At 34.0% G+C, this 19,275-nt stretch overlaps 1 protein-coding gene across 5 annotated transcripts in view; it reads right to left on the bottom strand.

The window, feature by feature from the left end:
• LOC131943563 (uncharacterized) overlaps window positions 1–19,275 on the bottom strand; it is a 114,015-nt gene that overhangs the window by 7,408 nt on the left and 87,332 nt on the right. Inside the window, exon 1 of one of the 5 annotated variants that reach the window (XM_059303748.1) lies at window positions 2,808–2,860. The exons of 3 other annotated variants lie outside the window; for them this stretch is intronic. The gene's annotated coding sequence lies outside the window, so the exon portion shown is untranslated. Of the gene's footprint in view, window positions 1–1,599; window positions 1,702–2,807; window positions 2,861–19,275 lie in introns of those variants that run through there. One more of the 5 variants, XM_059303751.1, reaches the window with a different exon arrangement.

Raw genomic sequence — 19,275 nt, 5'->3', positions numbered from 1 at the left:
GCTTAAACTAAGGTTTTCTGGTAAAACCTTAGTTTAGCGTCGGTTATTATTCCGGAATCGTATAGCAGTAAAAAACAGTAAAACAATGCCAAAGTCTGTCACACACTTCCGGAATTCACCGGAAGTACTGTAAACCATACTTTATTTGGCGTCATCTTTTATATTTATACAGAATGTTTAAAATTTGGATAGATTTATTTTTGTAATCATTTTTACATTTTGTAATCATTTTTACTATTTTCGTAATCTAGATTTTTTTTTACTTGGCCTAGCAGCTAGATATCTAGCTAGATCTAGATCTAATTAATTAATGGTCGCAAATCCGCGGCAATAAGCCAAAAATATTAAATTATTACATTTGACGTCATTATTTATATTTATATTAATATATGTTTTTTTTTTAATTTTTAGATCTACTAATTTAAATCTACTATTATATTTATTCTTGTTTCCTTTTGTCGATTAAACTTAACAAATTAAAACATTAATTTACTACAATCGACTTTCAATTTATTTATATTTTAATGGTCAAATAAACCATGGTTTACCGTAACTCTAGTTACCGAAACTCAACAAACATTACCCGATAATTTCCGACACTAAACTAAGGTTTTACCGAAAATCTATTTAATAATTAATTTGTTAGTGCTAAGAACTCCGAGACGGCCTAACCGGTTTGCTAATGAAATGACGTGAAATGATCGTCTTCTGTAAAACCAGTTTTACTTTTTGAAGTATCGATACCATAATTTAGCAGTTAACTTGCCATTTAGGCCTTAAGTTACCTACACATAAGCTATTTTACGGGGATTTAAAAAAAAAAAAAGCTTTAAAATCTGCATATTAAAAAAACAGCATCTTTCTTTAAATTTCAACATTCTGTAGAGCTATAATGAGTATCTCGATATTAGTAGAACGTTTAATTATTTTGATTATGTCTGTATATGGTTCACATTGACCTACATAAATGCTAGATCTAAATAGTCCCATTTTCTGCGACTTTCAACCAAATTATATTTTACATACTGAAGAAAAACTTATCAATAGAATCAATGAGTTTATGTAGGGCTCACTCGTTGTAGATCAGTTGGCAACATTACGTCATAATTAATAAGTGATTATATTTTAATGCGTTCGAAAACGTTTAATATGTAGACCTTATTCATTTTTTCTTGGTAAATTCAATTTGATTATTTCCGTTAGTTTTTAAAAATTTATGTCTAGGGAGAAATAGTGTATTTTAACCAATGTTAGAATTATTTAACAATAACTTCATATCGACTTTACTTTGATTTACAGTTTTTTACTACTTGTATATATATATATATATATATATATATATATATATATATATATATATATATATATATATATATATATATATATATATATATATATATATATATATATATATATATATATATATATATATATATATATATATATATATATATATATATATATATATATATATATATATATATATAATTTCAATTTATCAATTTGAATATGACCTATTTATTTTGAAATTAAGAGGTACTTTTTTTAATCGAATCAATTAAATTAATAAATCTAGATAGAGATATAACAATTACATACATTCAGCATCACTTTGTGAGGGTCTATGTTGATATAAAATGGCGATCCGCCACACAATGCTATTATTAGTACCACGTAAGTTCGGTAGTCTGCGGTTTTTCCCGAACTTACATATTAAGTCTAAATTCTAAATCGTTTGATTAATAACATCTCATATTGACTGTGCCCGAATACGTCACATATGTATTTATTTTTTCTTTCCATATTCAAAATTTTAGTTTATTTTTTTTCTTCATTTTAAAATGTGAGTGTCTAGGGAACAACATAAACACAAGTGGTATTTTTAGAACAAGTAAAAGTCCCGTAATGTGATATTTTCCCGATTGACCAGCCTATACTGTTTCCTTTTAACGAGGCGCTTGGGGATGGGGGTGGGGCGAGAGAGGGGAGGGAAAGACACATAAAGAAAACTTAATTTCGATATAGATTAATTAAAAAAAAAACATTTTTGGCCACGTATTTTGAGCCATTTTTAGGAAGTAATATATAAAATCTGATGTTTTTTTACAGAGATTAAAAAAAAACTTTAAAAAAAAAATAAAATTATCAATGTTATAATTATCAATGTAGGTTTTCAGATAGGTCGAAGCTTATTGATATGGATATGAGTTTAACTTGCTTTTTCTTAGTCAATTTTAAGTGTGTAAGTTTGACTCATTATTTCTATTGGAAAAATCATACCTCTTTTTATTTTTTATATCTTTTACATTTTTAAAATATTTTGCATGCATCTAACACGTAAAAACCATATTATGATAAAATATATCTCGATGTTATTGTTTCTAATGAATAACAAAACGGTGCTTTAAAAAATTGAGTTAGAAATTTCTTCTTTCCTGCAATAACTACACAAAATGTTAATCCACCCCATATTAACTACGTTACATTCATTTCCTAGAAAAATTCACAAACGAGTTACATTGTTCCAGAGTCACAGAAAACAGTAAAAATAACTACCCACTCCCCACCCACCTCTTTAACACAGCTGTTTAGTTTACTATGGGCAAATGTTCAACTAATAAATCAAATTACTATTTACAACCCATTTATTTAGTGATGGACAAGTTATGTATGATTTAAATAATTAAAAACAAATTAAACTTCAGTCTATTTAATTGAATACGGCTTATTTATTTTCAAGTCAGCAGTAATTTACAATCGCATCCACTACATTAATAAAACTAGGTAGAGAAATAATAAGTACATACCTTCAGCCACAGTTTGAATAGGGCTGTGTTGAACGAGAATGGCGTTTCCACATAAAGAGTTGTTTTTAGTAACACGTAAAGTCCGGGTTTTTGGGTTTTTCCCGATCTTATTTAATATGTCTTGGACATTGCCGTTTGGCTAGTACCTTATGAACATTCGCACATTTAGGAAACAACAAACAATATAACTAAAATCAGTTATTAAAAAATATATACAGTTTTAAAGTAATTTTTAAGATTATATTTATGATTTAGGTTAAATCTCCATTCTTAATTTGTATTATTATTAAAACATAATAATAAAAATCCGTGGCTTGAAAACAAAATTGACTTTTCTTTACAAACCAACACTTTTATATTATGTAATGTCAATAAAATCGATAAATTAGCTTTAACTGCAATTATTATTGAAATTATATTGTCATTTTATGTTATTGTACACATGTATTTATTGATTATAAATATCCACCTACACATCTCTCCCTCAAAATATTTGTCGGTGTGTTTATTTGTGTGTCTTATATGCATTACTTAGTTTATTGCGGTAGCGTGTATATTTATCATGGGGGTTGCTGAATGAGGTTAATTACTGAGATGACTCTCTGAGAGCCATATTACATTCAGGGATATTACAATTCATAAAATCTATCAATCGTTTATCAACGTCAATAATAACAGTGTTTCTTTCAGACATTTTGCTGTGAGAGCGAGAGATTCATGGGTGGGGAGCTTAAGTTTAAGAAAAGGGGAGGGAGGCGGAGACTATAAAAATTAGACATTTTTTCATACTTTATGTGAGGAGAGGATGGTAAACTTGCTTAGTGTAGATGTCCGAATAGATGCCTGATTGATAGACTTGCTTAGTGTAGATGTCCGAATAGATGCCTGATCGATAGACGTGATTAGTGTAGATGTCCGAATAGATGCCTGATTGATAGACTTGCTTAGTGTAGATGTCCGAATAGATGCCTGATTGATAGACTTGCTTAGTGTAGATGTCCGAATAGATGCCTGATTGATAGACTTGCTTAGTGTAGAAGTCCGAATAGATGCCTGATTGATAGACTTGCTTAGTGTAGATGTCCGAATAGATGCCTGATTGATAGACTTGCTTAGTGTAGATGTCCAAACAGATGCCTGATTGATAGACTTGCTTAGTGTAGATGTCCGAATAGATGCCTGATTGATAGACTTGCTTAGTGTAGATGTCCGAATAGATGCCTGATTGATAGACTTGCTTAGTGTAGATGTCCGAATAGATGCCTGATTGATAGACTTGCTTAGTGTAGATGTCCGAATAGATGCCTTATTGATAGACTTGCTTAGTGTAGATGTCCGAATAGATGCCTGATTATAGACTTGCTTAGTGTAGATGTCCGAATAGATGCCTTATTGATAGACTTGCTTAGTGTAGATGTCCGAATAGATGCCTGATTATAGACTTGCTTAGTGTAGATGTCCGAATAGATGCCTGATTGATAGACTTGCTTAGTGTAGATGTCCGAATAGATGCCTGATTATAGACTTGCTTAGTGTAGATGTCCGAATAGATGCCTGATTGATAGACTTGCTTAGTGTAGATGTCCGAATAGATGCCTGATTGATAGGCGCCCCCACCCCCGCTCCCATGTATTGTTTTATGTTTATAATTCCAAACTGCAGCTAAAATGAGCATTTAATTTTTTTTCAATCCTATTTTGGCGCCCCTTATGTCCGTGGACATATTTACCCCCCCCCACCCTTCGCTACGCCTCTGCTACACACGTTTTCCAACAATCAAACTAACGGTCTGGAAGTTTTCAAATTCAACAAGTGATGTCCCAGCCCTGAGGTATTTAAGAAAAATCACTTGTTTTTTTCTACGTTAAATTCTCTCTCACCCCCTTTACTTTTAAACTAGCTGTGAAATTTGTCGCTTGTATCTTACATAAGATTGACGACGTATTGGCAAAAAATTATTTAAAGCGGAACCTTAGTGGTAAAAGCGTCAAGACCTGCATAATATTTGATTTCAATTTACCATCCTTGTAAATTAGCTGCAAGAGAAAGGTACCAAAGTAATAAAATTGCATACAACTGTTGAAAAATACTAGATATTTTTATATCGTTTGAAAAAATTTGAACTCGTTTATCTCGTGAGATAGATATTGTGGCTTATATTGAGGTAGATGTGGATGAAAAAAATTAATTTACAATATGCATTATTTATCCCTTTGCTGCAACTTATTAAATGCCAGGATTAAAATACTAATCTTTATCGAGGTGAGTTGTTCTTTTTTTACCCACATTGGTTTATATACGCTGTCAAGTAGGACTTATTGGTGCACAATGTTATATGTGCAGTGATATGATCAGTGTTTCTTCCAGACTTTTTTCTCCGGGGGGGCACTTGAAATTTTCGGGGGGGGGGGGGCGGTAGACTTTCTTCGGGGGGGCGGACACTGTTAAAAGTATATATTTTCTATATAAATTATATAAATTTCATTTCGTTCGGGGGGGGGGGCTGTAAAAATTTTTCGGGGGGTTAGCCCCCCCGAAGTGATGCCTGGAAGAAACTCTGGATATGATGCACATAGTAGCCAACTCAAGTTACACGCACATACAGTGTTGGCGATCTCATAGTTAGGTGTCGATTTGGGTTTGGTGTATACAGTAGGCGTTAGCAATGGTGGTAAAAATAAGATTCATGTGTTGCAATAAAATGAGAAGCGAGTGACAGTGCCGTAACTATAGTAACTATAGTATATATATATATATATATATATATATATATATATATATATATATATATATATATATATATATATATATATATATATATATTATATAATTACGCCTATTGATAATGGTAATACGGTTTTCTTAAGCATCAAATATAACAATGGGAATACGCCAATGTTATATTTCTATTGTGTGCATAAGGTATTTACATGTAGAAACAACATATTGGTGTTCAACTTGTGGGTAGCTGCGATTAATGTCAACACGTAGATATTGTCGTGTTTCGTGTGTATAGATTTCATGAGATTAGAAGTAGATTGATTAAACAGGTTTTTGTTCCATGTATGGTCAGGTTCATTTAGGGACATGAGTGGTTTACAACCCCGTAAGCAAGATATTTCGGACCCTAGAATTTATGTTGATTTCGTTGCGCTTTTAAGAAAAAACTCAAGCCCCCCCCCCCCCCCCCTCAAACACCCACACCAACATTGTAAACATCAAAACTGAAAGGTAGTCAACCAATGCAATGTTAAAATTACGTCACATTTCAACATATTGGTCATATCATTGTTCTTTGTTTTGAGTAAAAGCAATTTCCTTCAAAACAATATCTCTCAACATGAGTATATTGTTCATATTTTATTACAATTAATTTTTGTTTTTAGAATAAGTCTAAAATCAAGTTTCTGACAATACTATTTAGAAAATAATATTGTGACCCCGCCCCTTCGTTACACATCGTCAAAAATGCACAAATGTCCGAAGCCATCCCTCACCCCACCCCACCCAACGTGGTAGATGAAAAACCCTTTAGTATCTACATACAGTAAGGTCAAGGTTAATGTTGTCGGATCGTTGACTATCTGTGTTTTACTAGGATCATGTGATTGTGTCATGTGACCGTGTCATGTGACCGTGTCATGTGACCGTGTCATGTGACCCTGTCATGTGAGCGTGTCATGTGTCATGTGACTGTGTCGTGTGTAATGTGCCATGTGACAGTGTCATGTTACCGTGTCAAACTACTGTGTCATGTGACTGTAATGTGACCGTGTCATGTGACTGTGCCATGTGTCATGTGACTGTGTCATGTGACTGTGTCCTGTGTCAAGTGACTGTGTTATGTGTCTACCCAGGACTCTGCACCCTATGATAAGATAATCGATGAGATGACGGGTCAAGCTATCGATGAGCTGATTGATAGATCCCATATGGACAAGAGAACGGCAGAACACAACAATCAAAACAATTCACAGAAAATCTTGGCAAGAATGCTACACACGTGAATTCTTCTGGGGTAAAAAATAAAATTTCTGTAAAAATCTCTTATATTTTTTAATGTCGGTTTATTGGAAAGAGTCTGAAAGAAACGAAAAAGTACAAAAAGAAAGTTAAGCATGAAAGAATAGTGTAAATGGCTTATGCTCCATAAGGAGATTGAAAAGACGACGAAGAAGCGTGAATGTGAATACTGTAATAACAACATGTACGTTACATAGCATCGATGGCGTCGCTATCTCTGGTGTCACCCGGTACGGCACATCAAGGTGTCGCCCCCCCCCCCTTCCCCTCTCCAGTAAAACCTTTAAAGTGTTTACATTTTATCTAATTATATTTATCTATAGTCGGTTGTTAATAAAGCTGGTGTAACATTTTTTTCCTTACAAGTTTGCATGTTTACCTTAAAGTGTCACCACCTCCCCTCTTGTCGGGATCATACATTTGTACTTAAAAACTTTCTAACTCTAATTAACCATTCATTGAACTGGAAAAAAAAAAACAAGACATGAAGACAATGGATCGTGACATTCAATTTGACTTCATTGGTCGCCTAATTAATTTTTTATGAATTATTAAAATTTAAACTGAATTAGTATTCAGTTCTATCCACACGCGTCATCACGGCCGTGTTGGACGTGGAACGAGGGGGGGGGGGGCGCTCTACGTCAAAAGCGCATCATTACGTTTAATAGGCGCGCGATGATTTTTAGTCGGGTCTGCAGTCTAGTTTTTTACCACTAGACTGCGCTATCCCATAACACTTTACTGAAACTTTGGCTATAAACTTGACAATGGTTTTTAGTCATGTAACTATTGTAAATAAAACATTAAATAGTGGGGTATAATTTATTTTCTACTTTTTAGTGTATTATTACATAAAAGCTTATTATTACAACTTTAAAAAAAAATTCTTATAGAGAACGTTTACTTTGTCAAAAGACGCCGAGACAGATGCACGGAGACGGGCAAGATACGGTGTTAAAACCACCGTACAGCTCTGGCCCAATAAAATAATTCCGTACAAAATCTCGCGGCATCAGTTTAGTACCGAGACTCGTCGTAAACTCAACAGGGCCATTCGAGAATGGAAAACTAACACCTGCATTAGGATAAGGCGAGCGAACAAAAGGGATATCAGCTTTGTTTACTTCAAGCAAAAGAAAAATGTCTGTGTCTCACACATAGGTGTGCAAGGCGGTTTTCAAAGTTTATGTTTATCCAAAAGTTGCAGTTATAAAACTATCCTTCATGAAATTGGACATTTAATAGGATTTTTTCACGAAACAAGCCGTTCCGATAGAGATAAATATGTCGAGATTGTTCATAAAAATTAAAAAAACTCGACTCAAAATAATTTTCAAAAACAAACCACAAGGCTTATTCCTCTTTTAGAACCTTACGACTATCTAAGTGTAATGCACTACAGGGGCAAGGCGTTTTCCATCAATGATGAAATCACCATACGAACAACTAACCCAGCGTATCAAGATATCATTGGACGAGTAGAACAGTTGAGCTTTTACGACATCAAAAAGGCGAATGTAATGTACAAGTGTGATGAAGGTTGTCGTATGAAGCCTGTATGTCCAGAGGCGGCGTTTGTTGGGAAGGATTGCACATGCTGGTGTAAGGGCTCACAAAATGATCCTGTTAGGAAATGTTTGATGGAGCCTGTTGCTCCATCGTCGAGAAATGTTTTTGAAAAATATGGAGTGGAAACAAATGTTTCGTTTAGTAATTGGCAGACTTTACCTTAAGGGGAGGTTAACTTTTTAAATAATAAAATAAAATTTATATCAGTAATTTAAATAATTCGAACTTGAGATTAAAGAAATTTTGAAATTAAATGTTATAACTCGCTAATTAGAATAATTTTCTCTTTTATTTTTTTAAAAATTATTTTGATTAAGCTTGCAAACCAATGTTAAAAATCAAATGATTATCAGTTGACTGTCAATGTTATAATATTCTTTTAAATATGCTTACAATAAAGGTTGGATATTACCATTATTATAGAAGATATATTTTGTCGACTTTTGAACACCTCCCGTGTGCTACATAAAATTACCTTAATAAAAAGTGCCTTTTGGTGAGATATTGCTAATGAATTCAAGATTAAATATCAACAGACTTTCGAATTAAAGTCGAAATAAAAGATTATAAAGAAATATGTGAAAAGTTTTAATCGGCAACAGACTAAAAAGAGAAGATGAAAAAAATTACGTGATTCCAATAAAGGAAAAAAAATGATTATCAATTCTTAAAATAATGTTATTTCACTAATTCAAGTAGGCCTACATTTTAAATAATCTTTATAGTCAATGTTGTGCATAGATCTTTGAAAAATATTTCAACAGGCTCAACGTTAGGAAATACACAGTAGTAGAAATATGACTCTGTATTTTCTGCTAAAATCGTTTTTGGAATCCAATCAAAGAACATAATTAGTCGTAATGTTAGCTTTACGATAAATATTCTATACATGGTCAAGGTAAAAAGCAGTTCGGACACATCAATACTAGACTCCCAACAGGCTATGTGCCATGCTTTAAAAGCATTGGGTCATGCTTTAAAAGCCGTGTGTCATGCTTTAAAAGCCTTGGGTCATGCTTTATAAGCCTTGTGTCATGCTTTATAGGCTATGTTTTATGCTTTATAGACCATGTGCCATGCTTCATAGTCCTTGTGTCTTGCTTTATAAGCCTTGTTTCATGCTTTAAATACCTTTTATCATGCTTTATAGACTCTGTTTCTTGCTTTATTGTCCATGTGCCATGCTTTATAGTCCATGTGTCATTCAACATAGGTCTTAAGTCATGCTTTTAATACACCATTTATTATGCTTTATAGGCCTTGTTTCATGCTTTTAATACCATTTATCATGCTTTATTGACGTTGTGTCAGCTGATAGAGAACCTTGTCATTGTTAAAATGTTTTTAATATCCTTAACGGTTAAACATTGCTTTCAACAGTAGGCCTACTGCTACAATAATTAAAAAAAATATTTTTTAAACATCCTTCCTATCATGATTAGACGTTGCTTCTAAAATCTCGGATTAAACTTCTAACGGAATCGTGTAATCAGGTGGTAAAGCTTATGAACGCTATTTTAGAAGTCACGAGTTCGAATCCCTGGTTCAAGAACCCGGTACGCCCCGGATCACATAACCGTCGGGGTACCGACTGACCCGCCTGATTTGGTTAAGTTATAGAAAGTAGAGTCCTACCGTGTCCCTACTGCAGGACAATGTCCGACATAGTACTCACGTGTAATCCCAAGTGAATATTTTGTTACAACTTTAAATTTCAGCCAGAATATTTCACACCATCACGCGCACAATTTTATTTTCGTACGAATGTACTTGTACTAATATTGTGTGGAGTTAATCTATGTAATAAGCATTTAAGTATCAATATTTTAAATTCAAAACATATATTCCCCAAAATAATGTGTTATTATAAAAAAACATACTATAAATTGTAAATATAATTACGGTATTTATTTTATATGAAAAATAAAAAAATTAAATTATTTGACAATTATTTTAATACATTATGTTTTATTAAAGAAAACTATATATTTCTTAAGACATTTATACTAGATTCATAGCAAATTATGTTTTCACAACAGTGGTTTTAAATTCAATTATCTAGAGACTTGAAAATTCAAGTCGAATAAAATATTAAAAAATATCATTTAGTACACAGCATAAAAATACAAATTAGATAAAGTTGTATTTCATTAGCTTGAAACCTAATAAAGAAGTTAGATACAGAACAAGTGCCAAATTATACGTGTAGATAAGTAAATAGCGGGCATTGTATAAAATATGTGTATCTTTAGATACTCTTCCCAGCTTACCTCTCTTAATGTCCAGGCTTGGAGAATAAAAAACAGAAACAAAAACTCTCAGGTTTGTTTACAGCCAGGAGAAACGCAACGGTCTCAGAATGTTGTTCTTAAAAAATAAACGATAATCTTTAAGTAGTGAGTATTCGACTTGACATTTAACACTAATATATAAAACGAGAAAAATGGCCCGTTGAGGAAGGGTACAACGGGCGCTAGGCTGATAGTGCTGTCTCTTTTCTCTAAACTAAAACCAACCCCCCCCCCCACACCACACACCACCCCCACCCCCCACCCCCCACACGTAATCAGCATTTAAGTATCAATAATTTTCATTAAAAAATTGTTCCTTAAAATACGGTGTTAATATTAAACCGACGCACTGTTAATTGTAAATAGTGTTACGATATTTATTATAAAATGAAAATCAAAACTTTTACATTATTTTACAATTATTTTAATACATTATGTATTATTATTGTAAACTATATATTTCTTAAAACATTTTCACTACATTTAAGGAATTTTTTTTATTATTTATTCAATTCTGGCCTTATTGAATACTCAATTATCTAGAGCAGGGGTCGGCAACCTGCGGCTCGCGAGCCGCATGCGGCTCTTTTGATATCAAGATGCGGCTCTCCAGCTCCTTGAACAAATACTAATAATCTTAATAAAAAAATAAAAATTTGAAATAAAAAAAATGTTAGTGGCTCTTTAAAACCAGGGAAATTTTGAAATTTGTAACTTTTGGCTCTTCCGCTTCAAAAGGTTGCCGACCCCTGATCTAGAGACTTGAAAATTCAAGTCGAATAAAATATTTAAAAATATCTCTTGGATTGTATAAAATGTGTGGATCTTTATATACTCTATCCCTGTTTCCCCTCACAATATGAGATTTTAAATATGAGAATAACGTTGATGTTATATATACAGAGCGGGGGTGAACGGGGGTACTTGGACTGTGAATGTGTAGTAGGATGTCACCACGTTACTTTGATTCCTGATTGTACTTGTACCAGTTGTTTTTCTTCTACTATGGATTTACTATGGATTTATCATTTCACTGTATAAAGTGTAAATAAAGTTTAAAGTTGCTACTATTGCTCGTGTCCTTGTATCAAACGAACCAATAACAACTATGGATATTACTGTTGTTACAATGTGAATAACTTTGATGTAAAACAGCACAATATTATTATGTATACAGAAATTACAAATATAGATGAGGTACTCATCCGAGTTTCACCACTTATTTAAAACAGAATACGTAAATCTAATAAATATGACCATTTTCTACTAGTTAATTTATTCATTTATTCAATTACGGAAATAATAGTGGGCACGGAGGCCTTTTTTCACATTGACAGTTTTAATATAAACAAATAAAACAACAATTTAATAACAGCTTTTTAAAAAAGCAATTGCATGGTAACGACATAGCAGTAATATACCACTAAAATTTGAAATAAAGAAATAATATTACAAAGTTATAATACAAAATGAGATAAAAAAAAGAATATAATAGATGAATGATAATTTTTTTGATGAGTCAATTAGAGAGGTCATCAAATAATTGTTGTTTTAGTTTAATTTTGAATATATTTTCAGATCTAGATAATTTTATTTTATTACGAAAATAGCTCAATGAAATTCCTAAACCCAATACACATGATATTATTTGTACACACTTGGAATCAGAAGTGTCGCAGGAGCTGAATAAAGAATACCTGCGTTGGTAATTATATCGTCATCTCGAAAATGAGTTGCAGTCCCCAGCCTTCAAGCCTCATCTTCCCGCGGCAGGTGAGGGAGGTTGAATGGAGTTGTGTAAATGTCAACAAATCCAGCTCTATATGTCTTGGATTTCAAGTTTTGGTGCGAAGGTTGACCATACTACCGCTTGAATATAATAGTGATGTAGATCATAGTTGTACCAACATCAGGAAATCAATGTGATTTAATATTAGCGTTGCTGATTTAGTGGTTTAATGGTAACTTGACCATCTCTGAAACAAAATGATACACATTGATTTTATTATAAGCTATCTGTTATTGCGGGTAAACGGCAGCTTTAACATAACACTAACAGCTGTTTAAAACTGTATTTCCAACATCAAGGGGTCAAACGACTGCTTGTGTTTAAAAGACCAAAGTTGTGTTAAATAGCTGTCATATGCAGCCTATGTGATTATACCGTAATGTTTTAACCTGTTCCAGACACTAATTCTTTTATCCTTTTATTGGCTATGTTATTACACTGTGATATTTTTCACTTAATTTTAAGAGCACAAGATTATTATATTTGCAGATGGCAAAAATATATTTTAGGTACTCATCTTAGATTCAATATTAACTTAAATAATCCGAAAGCAATAGGTAAATAAAGTAAATATGACCATAGTCTACTAGATCATTGAATGACAGCTAAATGTAAATCCAAGCACCCAAATGACAGGAAGTTAACCAAAGCTTGGAATCAGAAGCGTCGCGGAAGTAACCTAAAGTAAATCAAAGTTGGTAATCCTATCGGCTAAGCGGCCCCACTCCCTGTTTTTTTAGGAGTTTTCTCACCTAGATAGGTTGCTTTTCCAAGTTTACAAGCCTCATCTGCCCTCGGAAGTTTGGGGGGGGGGGTATTGTACTCATATGTGTAAATGTAAATAAATCCGCGCTATATATCTTAGATCCTAGTATAATAGGCAAGGGTAGACCAAACTACCGCATTAACGAAAGAGAAAGGTAGATCATTTTGATAACCTAAGCGTAATGGTGAGGTATAGCATCTCGACGACATGAACGTAAAAGTGAGGTAGGTAATGTCGACGCCGTGAGTGTAATAGTGTGGTAGATCATCTCAACGAAAAAATGTAATGGAGAGGTAGATCATTTTGACTAACAGAATATAATAATGGGGTAGATCATCTCTATGACCACTCAGGTATCTCGTTCGTCAATGGGCACTCTTATGAACCTTCGCTTTTACTGCCGCATGGGTTCCGGGTCCGTCCCCTGGTTCAGATAAGTCAGCACATGTAGTTTCCCGCCGTGTCCATGATAAAGTGTGCTCTTTAAAACAAATGTATAAACCTTAGTGCTCATTATAGAGCACGGAACGTTCCAGGTTATTTAACCATTGGGGCTACAATTGACGCGTCTGATTCGGTTATCGAATGCGCTGTCTTATGCAATAAATATGACCAGTTTCTACTAAATCAATGGATAATACCTTAATGAAAATCCAAGCGCATTAGACACAGGATATTACCTGTATCTCTTGGAACCAGAAGTGTCGCAAGAGCTGCCTAAAGGATACCTGAGTTGGTAATTCTATCAGCATATCGATAATTGGTTGCAGTCCCCAGCTTACAAGGATCATTTACCCGGTGCAGGGGGGGGGGTTGAATTGAGTTGTGTAAATGTCAACAAATCCAGCTCTATATGTCTTGGATTTCAAGTTTTGGTGCGAAGGTTGACCTTGCTGTCGCTTGAATATAATAGTGAGGTAGATCAACTCAACGACGGAGTGTAGTAGTGAAGTACATCATCCCAATGGCCCTAATGTAATAATGAGGTAGACTTATCTCGACGACTTGAATGTAATAGCGAGGTAGACGACCACTCAGCTATCAGGGCGCCAGTGGTTACACTACCGCAGAGCGCAGAGATCTTCCCCCTATTCGGTTTTGTCAAGTCATCACCGTGTCAATAATATAGGGAGCTCTTTAAAACGTATGTAGGCACCTTAGTGCTGATAGGGAAGGCTGGGACGCTCCAGCTCATATTACGTCGGTGTACCTATGAAGCGCCTGATTCGGTTTAGTTATAGAAGTTAGTGTCCTACCGTGTCCCTACTGTATGAAAATCTCCGACAAAGTGCTCATGTTAAATCCCGGGTGAATATTTAGTTACTACGTTACCTTTCAGCTAGAATAATTCACACCATCACACGCACAATTTTACTTTCGTGCAAGTGGACTAGTTCTAAACTTTCGTGAAGTTAATCCCAGTAATCATCATTTAAGTAACAGTGTTTTAAATTTAAATATTTAAAATCGTAGATTGTAAATAGTCTTACGATATTTATTACATATGAAAAATGAAATTTTTAAATTATAATTAAATGAAAACTAAATGAAAATCCAAGCACCCAAACCTTGGAATCAGAAAAGTCACAGGAGCTGCCTAAATGATACCTGAGTTGATAATTCTATCATTATATTGATAATTTTGGTTGCAGTCGCCAACTTATGAGCATCATTGTTTTGTCAGTTAACAGGTTTTTAACATCAATGTTTTGTCAGTTAACAAGTTTTCAACATCAATGTTTTGACAGTTAACAGGTTTTTAACGAAACAACTGGGTTGGTCAACAGTTTGCATTTAGGTGTGTGTTTCGTGGACCTCTACATCTTTTATAATCATATAGGATACCTGGTTTAGTGAAACCATTTCTGCAATTTCTAATTATAACCATTTGCATCAACGTTTAATAAAATACATTTTTAAAATAATCTGCTTGATGACTTCTTAGTGGGATTATTTCATTTATTTAAGTAAAGTCTGTTAATATGCACAGCTAATCGCTACTGTTAGCTTTTAGTGTTACCTATTTTCTTGCTTTTATTACTTGCCTATATTTAATTGCCACTGTTAAATGGTACAACTATTTGCCTAATGCTACTTGCCTATGTTTCTTGCCTAAGATACGTTACCATGTTACTTGCTTATGTTATTTGTCGATATTACTTTCCTAATGTTAATTGCCTATGATATTTGCTTATGTTACGAACATATGTTACTTACTACTGCTATTTTCTACTGTTACTAGTTACTATTACTATTTTGACGATTAAAAAAAAACCCCGTCAGTTAAATGTCCCTGAGCCATCTCTCTCTTATTGCTACTAACTTGAGCAGGTAAGTGATTACGTAGACAGTTGAATACATTGAGAGCCACTTGATACATTTGTCAAATAAGTTGGTAGCCTCAACATTGATAGACACTTGATACATTTGTCGAAAAAGTTGGTAGCCTCAACATTGATAGACACTTGATACATTTGTCAAATAAGTTGGTAGCCTCAACATTGATAGACACTTGATGTATTTGTCAAATAAGTTGGTAGCCTCAACATTGAGAGCCATTTGATACATTTGTCGAATAAGTTGGTAGCCTCAACATTGATAGACACTTGATACATTTGTCGAAAAAGTTGGTAGCCTCAACATTGATAGACACTTGATACATTTGTCGAATAAGTTGGTAGCCTCAACATTGATAGACACTTGATACATTTGTCGAATACGTTAGTACCTCAACATTGATAGACACTTGATATATTTGTCGAATAAGTTGGTAGCCTCAACATTGATAGACACTTGATACATTTGTCGAATAAGTTGGTAGCCTCAACATTGATAGATACTTGATACATTTGTCGAATAAGTTGGTAGCCTCAACATTGATAGACACTTGATACATTTGTCGAATACGTTAGTACCTCAACATTGATAGACACTTGATATATTTGTCGAATAAGTTGGTAGCCTCAACATTGATAGACACTTGATACATTTGTCGAATAAGTTGGTAGCCTCAACATTGATAGATACTTGATACATTTGTCGAATAAGTTGGTAGCCTCAACATTGATAGACACTTGATACATTTGTCGAATACGTTAGTACCTCAACATTGATAGACACTTGTTGTATTTGTCGAATAAGTTAGTAGCCTCAACATTGATAGACACTTGATACATTTGTCGAATAAGTTGGTAGTCTCAACTTTTTCTTTCAGATCGGGTCCACAGCGTGGTTGTACTGTAGACCACACAGGGTTCAAATCTGTAGTCGTCGAACAGTTTACTGACCATTGATAGGTTGGGCTACCTGACTCATGTACGTAAGGAGCCTCGGTATATTGTTTACACAGTATCCTTTCAAATGCCGAGGTCAGAGAAACAGCTAAACTCTACTTTGTCTGCACGGAGTACCATTGTGGTAGAACGGGAAACTAACATCATTACAAATGATGTATGCGGATTTTTGCTTTCTGTCAACAGTACCGAATCTACCGTTATCTGATACTCTAAGTAATGTACTGGGCGTTATGAATTTTTTAAAATTTTACAATACAATATAGGAACATAAAATATAGAAACTGACCATATTTTTTTTCTTTATTTTCTTACTAACAATGCTGGAAATCTTTGTTAAGTTAATGGTACCATATACTACAACTGTGAAAATATAATTCGTTATTGATGTAATGTTTTCATTAATTTTACAATTTAACGGCACCCATTAAATAAAGACACTACAACAAGATTAACAGGCCAGGGTGTGATGATGTCGGTGAGCAAAAATGTAACAGCAAACATCACTTGATTAAGACAATAGTCTCCACTCTGTATCAAGGTTAAACTTTAATGTTTTCATAGTCGGTATGACGGCTAAACCGGTGCCTTCACATCATGGATAAACTGTGGTGTTTACATCACTGTTAAACTGTGGTGTTTACATCACGGTTAAACGATGGAGTAAACACTTTGGTGGATAAATGGACTGTAAGTACACGTTTCGAATTTAAATCAAGGTGAAACTCAATAGAACATCTTTGAGTCCACCCAGCTCTGATGTGTACATAACACACGTTAAGGAAAGTAAAGGCGGCTGGGCGTAGTGCTGACCACACTATCCCTTCATCGTTCCAGATCACAGAGATAGGTGAAATCTTCGTGGACCGTTGGGTTCGAAACGTGGAACTTCGCTACGGCGGATAAAGTATGATTTTCAATGTAGACAACACTATGCTAGTTCACTATTTTAATTATTCGTCATAAGTAAACCACGAAGTGAAGATTAAACGCATTGCAGTTTGTGTTTCTACAGTACAGATAAAACATACTGACAGGAATTTATATTTAATTTTTATCAATATCGCTTTTAGCCGTACAAAAAAACCCATGAATATAACTTGTAGGAGAAAACTAGACTACCCGTAATTCTTGATTTCGGCCGAGCAAGGGTCTGACCACACTATCACTTCATTGTCCATGGTCGCACTAAGTTCTGGAAATCTGTGGGGACCACTCGAGCTTTAAGACTGGGCTGATGGCTTATAAACAGGTGGTCAGACCAATGATTGGTCTAATTCAGAGTTTTAAAACGATATAAACATGTTGCCTGAGACTTGGCGGGACACTTAGCAGGTGAAGTTCTAAAGTTGTAGAGTTCACCTGTGACGCCAGCATATGAAAGAATAGTGTGGTCAGACCCATGCTCAGCTATGCTCGTACGGTACGATACATGATTTTAAAATTCTCAAACAGGTACACACAAACATTTTATTTTTTATGTTGTAAATTTATTTTTCGAACTGTAGATGTATATTATTACGTTAACATAGGCCATTATCTATTATCATGCTATTGTTACTTTCTCATATACAGAGTAAAGTATTATAATAGTGCTCAAAAATTAGATTAATTTTCGACATTTTTCGCCGTTTTACACCTCCCAACTTTATCGTGTATGGAATATAATCAATTGTAATCGTACGATAAATATAAACCATGATTTTGAAAAAGTTTGACGGTTGCATCCTTACCGAACTGAAAACCTTGGTTTTGCAATTTGTTCGTGGCTGTCTGTCTATGAACTTGATAACTGGAGTTGACCTAATCAGATAGGTTAGCAAAATTTCATATTTAGAAGTTGCTTCAAATGTGTAGTTTTGTAGAACGTTTTCAGTGGTAGGCCTATCTTGTAAGCGGAACTTGTACAAACTCTACTTTATGTTTCGCAAAAACCAATAGAAAGTGCACTGTTTTAGTTATGTGGACTAAATTTCACATTATACCAACAAGTTTCTTATAACATTTGATCGATTTCTTATAAGTGTAAGTGGTACTTTACTTTATTTCATTGTTAATACTATATCTTTACTACGTTTTCATTTATGTAGATTTTTTACTTGAATTACTTACACTTTTTTTAAATAAGCGAATGGGCTACTTTACACAATTTAAGATTTCTATAATACCGATAACGTAAGTACCGTTTTATTTGGGTAAATGAAATTTTACACATATTTGATACTCCGCATTGATGGCCCAATCTACTGATTGGGACACACCGCATGAGCAATGTTTGGAGCTCACAGTCACCACCTAGGTAGAGGATGACACGGCTAACAGTTGAGCGCTCTATCTACTGCTGGGAATGCTGACTTTTGACGCGTTTTGCTGAACAGATGACGCCAACTTGTATTAGACAGGAACATTTTGATAGTCAAATACTGTTTCATCCAGAAAGTTTAAATGTTTGGCAGCTTTGCCGTAAAAAGTTCAATAAAACAAATCTACAACTGTTGCTGCTGAGGAACTCTACTTTATCTGTTCCATGTGCTGTATACTCTGTGACGGTAACAATATGTTGTACTTATCTTGTTGTCAATTTAATTCGCTTTCTTATAAACCTTTTTTTCCTCCTAACAACAAAGGAACTGCTTACATTTCAGGAACTGATGTAGGTTAAAATATAGGAAAACGATTTTAAATAAATGACTACAACCAACCGCTCTTGGTGCTAAAATTGACTTAATCTTAC

This window comes from Physella acuta, unplaced genomic scaffold (genome assembly GCF_028476545.2).
Source record: "Physella acuta isolate Inbredline_101_S28 unplaced genomic scaffold, ASM2847654v3 ptg000462l, whole genome shotgun sequence".
NCBI classification, from domain to species: Eukaryota; Metazoa; Mollusca; class Gastropoda; family Physidae; genus Physella; species Physella acuta.
This window is presented reverse-complemented; position numbering and strand designations above follow the sequence as displayed.